The sequence below is a fragment of the Elephantulus edwardii genome, unplaced genomic scaffold (assembly GCF_000299155.1).
Source record: "Elephantulus edwardii isolate Elephantulus edwardi_28Jun2011 unplaced genomic scaffold, EleEdw1.0 scaffold00007, whole genome shotgun sequence".
Classification (NCBI taxonomy): Eukaryota; Metazoa; Chordata; class Mammalia; order Macroscelidea; family Macroscelididae; genus Elephantulus; species Elephantulus edwardii.
The window spans coordinates 30890986-30902106 of NW_006399757.1; positions in this window are offsets into that span (position 1 = coordinate 30890986).

Below are 11121 nucleotides of genomic sequence, written 5' to 3' on the forward strand. Positions count from 1 at the left end.
ATTGTTTATAAAAATTTTGTGTTATAAAATCACTATGGTTTGACTAATTTCCCTAGTTGGCATTCTGGTGGCATAGTCCATATAGAGTACTGTGCTTCTAGCCAAGGGGTGGCAGGTCTCTGGCAGTTCAAATCCACAAGCAGCTCATGAGAGACAGATGCGCAGTCTCCTCCGACTTAGATTTATTTATACCCCTGGAAACTCAATGGAGGCTCAAGTGGACATCAGTGAGTGTGTAACCTGAATTTCCCTAGTAGACAGCAAGTCTACTAGGAATCATATCTGCCTTGTTACTTACTGTATTCCCAGTGCCTGACACAGTGGTGCCTGCCACATCGTAGATATCAATTAGTATTTTCCAAACAGTTTATTTTTTTTAGTACACATCTTTTTATACAGAACAATGCTTTTAGAACTTTCAATGTGATTGCTTACTCTTCTAGATAGCACTCATGAGGGCTTCCTGGACCTGTGCTATGCAGATATACAGATCATCTGTGGACATAAATCCTTTTTACTGGGTATTTAGATAATCAAATTTTTCACAGATAAGGGAGGGCGCCAAGGGGAGCAGGGGGCTGAGGATGGGAGGGGGTGATAATCATAGGGTTGCACAATTTGATGGGTGGGGGGAGACAGAAAGATCTGGTATGAAGTACAATGTATATGAATGAATTTTCTAAATAAACCAGTATGAACACTTTAAAAAAAAAAAAGAGTTCTGAAAAGAATAATGATCCTGACTAGTCCATAAAATGGCCTAGTGGCAAGAAGCTGCGCTGCAATCCCAAAGGCATGTGATTCAAGGCCACGAGCTGCTCTGTGGGAAAAAGATGGGCAGTCTCCTCCCATGCGATTAACTGCCTCTGAAAACCCACTGGAGGGTCAGTTCTGACTCTGTGGTACACAACAAAAACAAAAGAAGAAGTACTGCTAAGTGAGAAAATATTTAAATATTTGTGTTATCAAGGAGCTCTTGCAGCCTAGTGCTAAGAAGCTGTGCTGCAATTCCAGAGGCGCATGGTTCAAATCAACCAGTAAGGATGGGAAATTTCCTCCCACACAATTTACTGCCTCTGAAACCTGCTGGGGATCAGCTGTGAGTTGTTTCATAGAGCAAGTCCTTTATGTTATCACTCAACATGAATGAAGGATAGTGTGAAACACAAGGTATACAAACTCTATAAGCAAACCAATATAAAACCTTTTTTTAAAAAAAGGTAATCTCAGCCTTCTTTTAAAGAATAACAGTTATGAATTTTACTAGTTAAGATTAACAGCTTTTTTCTGATTCATTCAGAGATAACTTTAGTGGTACGGACTTCTTAGCAGAAGAATCTCGTTTAAACAGGTGCCTCTGACACCAACAGCCAAAGTCCTAAACTATCCTCTCTAGATCTATTTTTGGTGTCCATAAAATACAGAAATCTAAAAAGCAGCATCTGCTCCAAGCAGTCATCGGCTTCCTGCCACGGCTCCAACTCCTCTTCCTGCACAGAGGAGGCCATGGCCACACTGTGGCAGCACAAGCCCCTCCCAACCTTCCTTCCCCCCAAGTCAACCCATCTTCCAGTGACATCAGCAACACTATCTTGCTGCCCTTATTTCACAGAGGAATAACTAAGACCAACAAACATCCAAGACTTGTAGAAATTCAATGAAATTCTTGGTGTCCACCTGCTCGCTCTGCTTCTAGACAGTCCCTTCTTGTTGCTGGTGGCAGCTGCTGACAATGAGTCTACTCTGATGCATGGTCACCCCAAGGGTGCAGAACAAAACCTCTCTACAGGGTTTTCAAGGCTGTGAGCCTCTGAAGTCAACCACCATGGCTTGTCTCCTGAGGCACCTCTGGGTAGGTTCAAACAAACAACCTTTTGGCTAGTCATGACCTTAACCACTCACACCTCCAGAAGAGCCCTCACTTATCTTTAAAAAGATCAAATGCTGTTCTTCCCCAAAGTCTGAGATGTGGGAGGTTTTTTATTTTTATTTTTATTTGATACTGGCCTCACATGCTGATGTACAGATTGTTGGGTTTACATGTTTATCTTCTAACAATCAAAGTCTCTTTCCTCTCCCCTTCCCCCCAAACACAGAGTATGATATTTTCCCTTTGATTTTACACGAATGGTATAATGTCGGTAAATAAGAGACCAAAAAAAAAAAAAAAAAAAACCAACCCCACAAAACTCACTAAATGCGATCGAGTCAATTCTGACTCTAATCGACCCTGTAGGGCAGAGTAACTGCTCATAGGGTTTCCAAAGCTGTAAATCTTTATGGACACTGACTGCCTCATCTTTATCTTATAGTGAATTCAAACTACCAACTTTTAGGCTAGCAGCCAATTTACCAGCTTTGCCACCAAGTCTTCTTCACCCCTTGTTGTTGTGTGCCAAGTCAGAACTGACCTTGTGCTGGGTTTTCAGAGGCTGTGAATCAGAAAGGAGGAGAATGCCCATTTTCTACTTCAGAACAACTGGTGGATTCGAACTGCATGGTTTTCAGTTGGCAATGCAGCTCTCTACCCACTAGGCCACTAGAACTCCCTTTTACTTATCTTTAGCTCCTCTTTTTTTACTCTTTAAAAAGAAAATATTTATTGATTACTCAGTTTCCAGCACTATGCTAAACATTCTGTCAACATTTTAATTTTTTTCATTGATTTTCATATAATACCTTTATAGTACGTTTCATTCATATACATTGTGTTTTATACAATCTTTCACTTATGTTGTTTCCTAAAATTCTACTCATTCTATTTTACATACTTTTTCATACTACTCTATTTACAAAATTCTAATACATTGTTTTTCATTCTTAGCTCCTTTTAAAAAAGGAATGGAAATTGCCACCTTTGTTGTTTTTGTTGTCGTTGTTATTGTTGTTAAGTGCCATCAAGTCATAGATGACTCATAGCAACCCTATGAATGAAAGATCTGAACACTTGTATAACTTTCATAATTTCTCTAAGTTCATAGAGTTTCCAGAGGCAAGCTGTTAAGTAGATGCCACTCCTGCTTCCAAGTCTATTTTAATCTGTGAGGTTTACCAAACACTGTCCACCATGGATAACCCATTATCGCATTTCATGAACCTGTCAGAGATATTCCTGGTGAATTTAATGAAAGTGAGGGACATTCCCCCTAGGAAAGTGCATATCCCTGAAATGTTAAGTTTTAGTTCAGTGGTTTCATGAGCCCAGTCACGGACCCCAGTGAAAACATCTAGGCACAGAGGAGATGTTCAAACAAATGGCTGAAAGGAGGCTTGAGAAATTCCTGCCTTCTCACCATCCTATGTCTGTTTCTAAAATCAAAGAGAGGAGCAGTCAGCCATGTTCAGGGCCCTATGGAAACTTGGAACACTGCCCAGCACATGCTGCTAACTTGGTCGGCCTTTCAGAGTAACTTGGGTATCACTACACAGGCAGCACCAGTAAAGCAAATGTCAAGTTACTGACCTTGTGAATGGGTGACAGAGCTGTCATGAGGCCTGAGTGAGGCTCTACCTCATGCCCACCTGACAGGCTACCTATGTGTTAACAACATTCTTATCTGTCTGGCCCATTACCAAGAAACTTGGGGCTGCTGAGACTTTGCTTTGTTCACACCTGTACCCTAAGCTTTGTCCTGAGGCAATGCCGCGGATGATCTTAATGTTTAGGTTATAGAATGAGGCCGTCCACAAACACTTCCACACAAATAGCACACATGGGACACTCTGTACATTTCAGACTTCAAGGTGAGGACATAAAGTAAACAGCCAGAGGAGAGGCCCAGAGATAAGATCAGGTGGAAACATGAGGGAAAAACTAACACAGTCCACATGGTGAAAATCTCAACCTAACCAGGAAGGAGGGTAAAGAGGGACAGTCCCTGCGCAATGGCTCTAAGTCTTACCTACCTGAAAGGCCAGCTGGCACCCCTCCACTTCAGGAGGGGAAAAGGGACCCACGCTCTGGCAGAGAAGGGGACACAGCTCTCCCACAGCCTATCGCAAGGTCACCTCTACAACCTGAGGACTGCGTGACTGTGTTACTTTGTGTTACTGACGGGACATGCCAACATGGATTGTCACACAACAACAACGTAATGGTAGTAATTATTATTTGATACAAGAAGGAAAAAAGAAGAAAAAAAAACAAAAAACAATTCCACAGAACAAGATGTACCGATATAAAGCTGTTGTTGTTGTTGAGTGCTACCAAGTCAGAACCTTGACCTTCCAGTAGGTTTTCAGAGGCAGTAAATCGCACAGGAGGAGACTGTCCATCCTTTTTCTGTGGAGAAGCAGGTGGATTTAAATCGCATGCCTTTGGAATTGCAACATGGCTTTTTACTATTAGGCCACCAAAACACCATATATGTGGATATACACACACATACACACAGAGTGATATACAGTTTTTATATATATATATATATACACACACACACACACAGGTAACTAGATAGACTGATCCATCGATAGATGATTATATAGAGTTCTGGCTCTCTAGTATAAAGCTCTCTCTGCCATGTCCCAATTAGCTTTCAAAATCAGAGGTCTAAGGTCCTCTTCTTTCCCTACTCCTGTTATTCAGAAGGAGCCTTCTTCTCCAGCCACAAAAGAGTTCATTACAAGCTTGCAGGTGTTGTTGGGCAGCGAGTCACACTTATCCCCGCCTGCCCTCATTCCTTCTCAAGTGACCAATAGAGCCTCACTCAGGCTGACAGTCCCAGATTCTCCCACACAGCATGTTCCTTTTATGGCTCGTCCCCCCTGCCTGTGCACCTGCACTTGAACTTGGCCACTGCCTCTGCTGACCTCACACATGCCCCCTAACTGGCTTTCTCAAGCAACTGCTTTTCTCTTTTAATCTTTAATACTTCTGCACATCCTCTACCCCCATTCCTTTTTCCAGACTTCCCCCCAAATTGCCATCCTGTTTTTACCTAGGAAATAAGAGGACAAACTGCCAGCAAAATATCCTCTTTCTAACTTCAGCTCTATTATAACAGTCCCGGCTTTTCATGAATTCAAAGTATATCTGCATAAAACTTTCAAGAGACTGAGCAAACATCACGTATTTGTACCCGGAAGAGAGGGTAGAAATGAGGAGGGGCATAAGACACAAACTGGAAAATACAAATAGCTTGAGAACCAATCAACTATTTCATTGCTAATTTTATAGTTTTTATATACAAATGACCAGGATTAGAAACGACAGTGTTGAAATAAGAATATTTTTATTAAGGGGAAAAAAATTGATGATGAGCTTACAAGGCACTATATCCGGTATCCCCTAATTACAGGAAGCACAGAAGGAGGAAACCAGACAACCATAATCAACCAATCTAAACTCCACTGGACAGATAAGGAAATAAAGACTACCATGTTCCCCAATATTACAACAATGGGAAATTTAAAAAAAATGTTCTTAGAAACAATGTATTTGAATTTCGTAAATAAACTAGAAGAAAAAATTTTAAAAGAACTAAGAAAACTAAAAAAAAAACAATCAAGATTTGAGTATGATGACCCAATAAAATGAAAACATGCAGACAAAAAAAAAGCTGCAGCAATGACAGATAAGCAAGGAGGGCATGAAGGAGACAGAGGATGTTAAGAGGGTAAGAAAAAAGGAAGGAGGGAAGAATGGCACAGAAAATTGAAAATATGCACCACTGAGAAAGCAGAATTAGCACTTGGCAAAAAAACTGCAGGAATATAAAATGAAATCTTGTGTCTTTTTAGGAGTTTCTTTTAAAAGCTGCTTTGCCTTAAACGTCTTCATCTTTTCTAGAGTTTACATTCCTAGGTGGAATCTAAAATTCAGCCACAATTTTTTAAGGGGGAAAAAAAAAGTAAACCATCAGTTAAGTGTTCATGTCACGGTTCCTAAGTGATTTTCAAATACAGTGCCAGTTCCCAGCTTCCCTTCTGCTGACCAATTAAAGCCCTTCAGAGTTGTCTCACTGGGGGATAAAAAAAGTAAATCTCTTGTTACTTCCCAAGCAAAAACAAAGATCTCAAAATACCACTATGCTAAGGTATCACTTACCTTCCCTTTCACACTCTGCAGCTCCCCAACTCTGCCACAGGTGGGGGAAGCTGTGCGGCCAAGCTACTGCACTGACTGCATGGTGCTCACATGTCTTTGTGAGCATGTCTGTCTCCCAAGAAACCCTCAAGGGCCCAGACCCCCACTGCATTCATCTCTGAATCTCTGGCTTCTTAGGGGTCTAGGCCAATGCAGAGCCTCACCATGTGTTTACTGGAATTGTAAACCATGAGTCATGGGAAAAGTGCCCCGCACATATGAAGGTCTCTCCAGCCTCCGTCGGCAATCCTCTCTGGACTGTCCAGCCCCTTTTATCTCGTATCTTCAAGCCCACAGGACCGGCCACCGGAGGGCTTGACAAGCCTTGGGAAAGACCTATACCAGCATCTCTTCCCAAACACAACTCACTTCAGAAGTCCTTTAACATATGGCCTAAATTAATTCCAAGTCCCAAATTGCTACAAATTTCTCATTCAACAATTTTCTGTGTAACCTCCAGACAGAAAAGATGTCCTCTGAATTGCAAAGTAACAAATTCTGGCCATAATAAAGCTAAAAAAATTAAATGCTTTCTATAGCAGCAATACTAAGTTAATTATACATGTTGTTGTTGTTGTGTGCTATCAAGTCAGAAATGACGCACAGCTGACACCCCAGTGGATTTTCAGAGGCAATAAATGGCAGATCTTTCTCACTAAGAGCAGCTGGTAAACTCAAACATGTACCTGCGCAATGACGTACACATCTTGTATTTGTTTAAAGTTGATGCCTTCATACAAACAGCTTTCTACAACTAAACCGATCAAACAAGATTATCTTCTGCCTTCTCACTGCCCAGCTATGTGTTTTAATACATGTTCAATTTCTCTGCACCTAAAGTTTCCCAAGGGAATAAATGGCTTGCAGACGTTTTCTTTTTGTCCCCCCTGCATGAGGGCAAGTTGCAGAGAAGACGGAAAATATATCTGGTTCCTTTGCTAAGAAGAGACCCACTGGATAGCATTTCATGCTTCCACCAGCCCTGATGTTAGTTAGCATGCATTTCTGTGTTTTTCTCTCCACTCTGGATTATCTATCCTGAGCCATGTCAGAAATACGGCCTGCCAAAGAGAGCTAATTTCTATTCGGCACCAACTCAGATATCCTTCTGTTGTCCTATATAAACAGACCACGTGGGTTGTTTTTACATCGTGAAGTAGAAAGTCCTTAAATTTTCTAAATCTGAAATCAATCCCACTTCATTCAAAGCAGGAGCAAGCAGCTGATTCCTCATTGATGTGGGTACGATATACAGGGTCTCAAATGAGTACCCTCAGATCTGAGAACATACTGGAAGAACAAATGCCACCTCCAGAAGTCTGGCGGGCGGACCCCGCACCAGGAAGTTTAAGAAGCTTTCCAGGTGACCCTGATACCCTGAAACTGGAGAACAACTGGCTTGATCTGATGAATTTCTGAGGTCATGGGAATGCCTGGCTGAGCTCACCTGTGTTTCACAACTACTGATGTCACTGCGATGGTGCTCCACCACCTTCCCTGGTTATTTGTTGCCAACTGGCTGAGGCCCCAAACACTAGCCTCCTTCAGGGTATTCCGTTTTCTACTTTCTTAGGCAAATGACTTGTGCCCTACTCTCTTTTCTCTAAATGCCTGTTTCAGAGAACTATTACAAAAGTCAGAGGTGTAGAGCAGTGGCTTGCAGTAAGCCTTCAACAACAGTGAAATTCCCATGATTACTACATCTCTGCCAGGAGGCCTAATTCAGAGAAAGGAGTACAGCAAAACAAAGCTGGCTTCCTGCATGTCGAACACCAAACACCTGACTTATTCTACTTCCAGGCCCTTACTGCCATCGGGGCCCTGCTGGCACCTGGCTCCACAGTTTCTCGGGCACTCACTCAAAGTCTGAGCCCCCATGTCGTGCCTAACAGCACCCAGAGGTTTCCTTGATCCAGAAGCCCACTCTGGAGGACTGTGCCTCTGACCAAGTCTTCCCTCCTCCAACCAGGTCTTTCTGTACACGTCTTTCCATTCCAGGGCATAAAGCCACACAGACTACAAGCACAGTGAATATTAACAAACACAGCAATAACAACAGCAACCTTTATATTCTGCTTACCCTGTGACAGGCCTGACTGGACGCCTTACAACCATTAACTTACACAGAAGACCTTCCAACAATCCTGTGAGGTTCCTGCTTTCATTCTACCTATTACATGTTACCAGCACAGACGGCATAGGAAACCTGCCTAGGGTCCCATACATATGAACACAGGTACTCTAGCTCCAGATCAGCATTTTTAACCACTGAAACCTAAGACAAGGCGCTACCAGCTACCTAGTTACACCCTAGCCGTGTTGCTGCTGCGGTTCTGTGTCATCAAGTTGGGACTAATGCATAGCTGACCCTCTAGAGGTTTTCAGAGGTTGTAAGTCACACAGGAGCAGAATTACTCTTTCTCCTACAGAATGGCCATTGGATTCAAACTACCTGCCTTTGGGTTAGTAGGGCCACTACCTATCACTAGGCTACCACTAGTTATCACTAATCTCAAACAAAACACTGATTTAAAAATAATTATATGCAGACACTGTATCTATTGCATGGGGTTCAATACAGAGTCCCCAAGGCCACCCAGCAGAAATGCTAATTATACTCGGTTTGCTGGACCTCTCCTCTCTCCCGAATCTAATTCTAGCCAACCTGAGCCAAACTCTTCCACAGAGCAGGATTTCTCTTTTCTAGTAATTCCCCTGGCACTGCACCACTTAACCCCTAATTATATACCATCTGTTAAGCAGAGTTCTCTAATTGTTTCTTGTATATTAGTCTTTTCTTTCCCACTGGGCTATAAAATTCTTTGAAAGCATCCATACTTTCTGTGAAAGCCCCGCGACAGGCTTGCTCATGTGGACTTAGTACTACACAGGCTGGCTTATTCACTGTGCTATTCTGACCCCTCTTTGTTATGCTAGTCAGAGCCAACATCAGGGGAGGTGTCACATAGACACTCTGTGAGTGACACCTCTGTCTCAAGATCTGTACTTCCTATCTTTTCCAGGTGATTTCATTTAAAACTGAGCCATCTTGTTTTTACCCTAGTTTGAGGTAGGCAGAACCTGTCATGGTGACAGGTGAGGATTTTGCCCAATATTACTGAATGCCACTGCATGGAGAACAGAGATATAAAGGAGACCGTTCCCAAAGGCCCCAACTCTGCTCACCTCAAAGATAGAAATTACGGTGCGCAAACAAATTCTTTACAAAGTATAGCACATTGTTGTCATGTACCATCAAGTCACCTGTGACTCAAAGCAACCCTACGTACTACAGCTCTGAACCCTGCCCTGTCCTGAGCCAGTTTCACTGACTCCGACACACGTACCCTCATCACCCAATTACCCTGTGTCAACCCATCTTATCCAGGGTCTTCCCCTCCTGCGCTATCCCTCCACTCTTTCAAGCATGATGTCCTTCTCTAAGAATGGTTCCTCCTGGCCATGTGCCTAAAGTATGTAAGATAGAGCTTCAAACTCTTTGCCTCCAAGGAGAAACCTGATTTTACCCTCTCTAAGACACACCTGTTTGTTCTGTAGTTGTCTCCAAGAGAGATGTTTGTTAGTATAGTATTTTCTTTTCAAAAAATAAATAAATAAATATCTCATAAGAAAGGAAATCATAAGTGCTTTTAAAAGTAATTTTCACACCACAACAAGATAAAGGTAAATAATCCAATAGAAAAATGGGCACAGGATATGAACAGGCACTTCACCGAAGACGACATTCAGATGGCTAACAAACACATGAAGAAATGCTCAAAATCCCTAGCCCTAAGAGAGATGCAAATTAAAACAACTATGAGATATCATCTCACCCCAGTCAAAATAGCAAAATTTAACAGAACAGCAAGCAACAAATGCTGGCGAGGTTGTGGAGAAACTGGAACCCTGATTCACTGTTGGTGGGAGTGTAAAATGGTGCAACCCCTGTGGAAAGCAGTATGGCGCTTTCTCAAAAAGTTGCAAATAGAGATACCATTTGACCCAGCAATTCCACTACTGGGAATATACCCTGAAGAGACCATAGCTGACATCCAAGCAGATATATGCACACCCATGTTTATTGCAGCTTTGTTCACAATAGCAAGGAGTTGGAAACAACCTAAGTGCCCATCAACAAACGAATGGCTAGAGAAGCTGTGGTATATTCGCACAATGGAATACTATGCTGCATTAAAAAACAAGGAACTCATGCAATATTATTCAAAATGGTTGACTCTGGAGAACATTATGCTGAGTGAAATATCCCAGTCACAAAAGGACAAATATTACATGATGCCACTGTTGTAGAATGGGACTGTCCTTGGGGTTAGGGAGACACTGAGTAAGATGGGTTCAATAATGTATACTGCACTGAAGCAGAGGAGGGAGAGAACCGTCTAAAAGAGAGATGTAACTGGGTATTTCTGTCATCACAGGAGACTAGAGCGAGGGCTGCATGGTGGAGGGGACCTGGGGGAGGGTTTGTAAAACAATGAAAGAATCTTTTCTTTTACTTTTCCATAATTTTTGGACTCATGTACTTATAACTTGTTAGTCAAATTTGTGTCTTCTAGGTTGCAACACCCCCATGATACATCTTGAAGGATATGTACAAGTACAGCCAAGCACAATCAATAAGAGTGCATCTGAATTCCAAAATCAATCTCCATAATAGTCTATGTGTTTCCTACTGCCAAAGGGGCCCTTTAGAGTAGTGAGAGAAGATCTTCACCCTGAAACCCACAGCGTCCCTTTTCAGCAGGAAGTAGCTAAGAGAATACGCCGTCCCCTTTTCCTTATGACTCAGGGTGAAGTCTCTCTCAGGGAGGAGTGATAGGGAATGGCAAAGGATACACTGACAAAGAAGATTAATCAGAACTGGCTTTGACAAGCACTGTGGCATTTGGACAAGAACAAACTGGGAGGAGGGTAGAGAGAATAGTGCAACAATGAATGAGTGGAAGCCCAAAATCTCTGTAAATGTTTATGAAAATTAATAAAATATAATTATAGAGAAAAAAAAGTAATTTTCA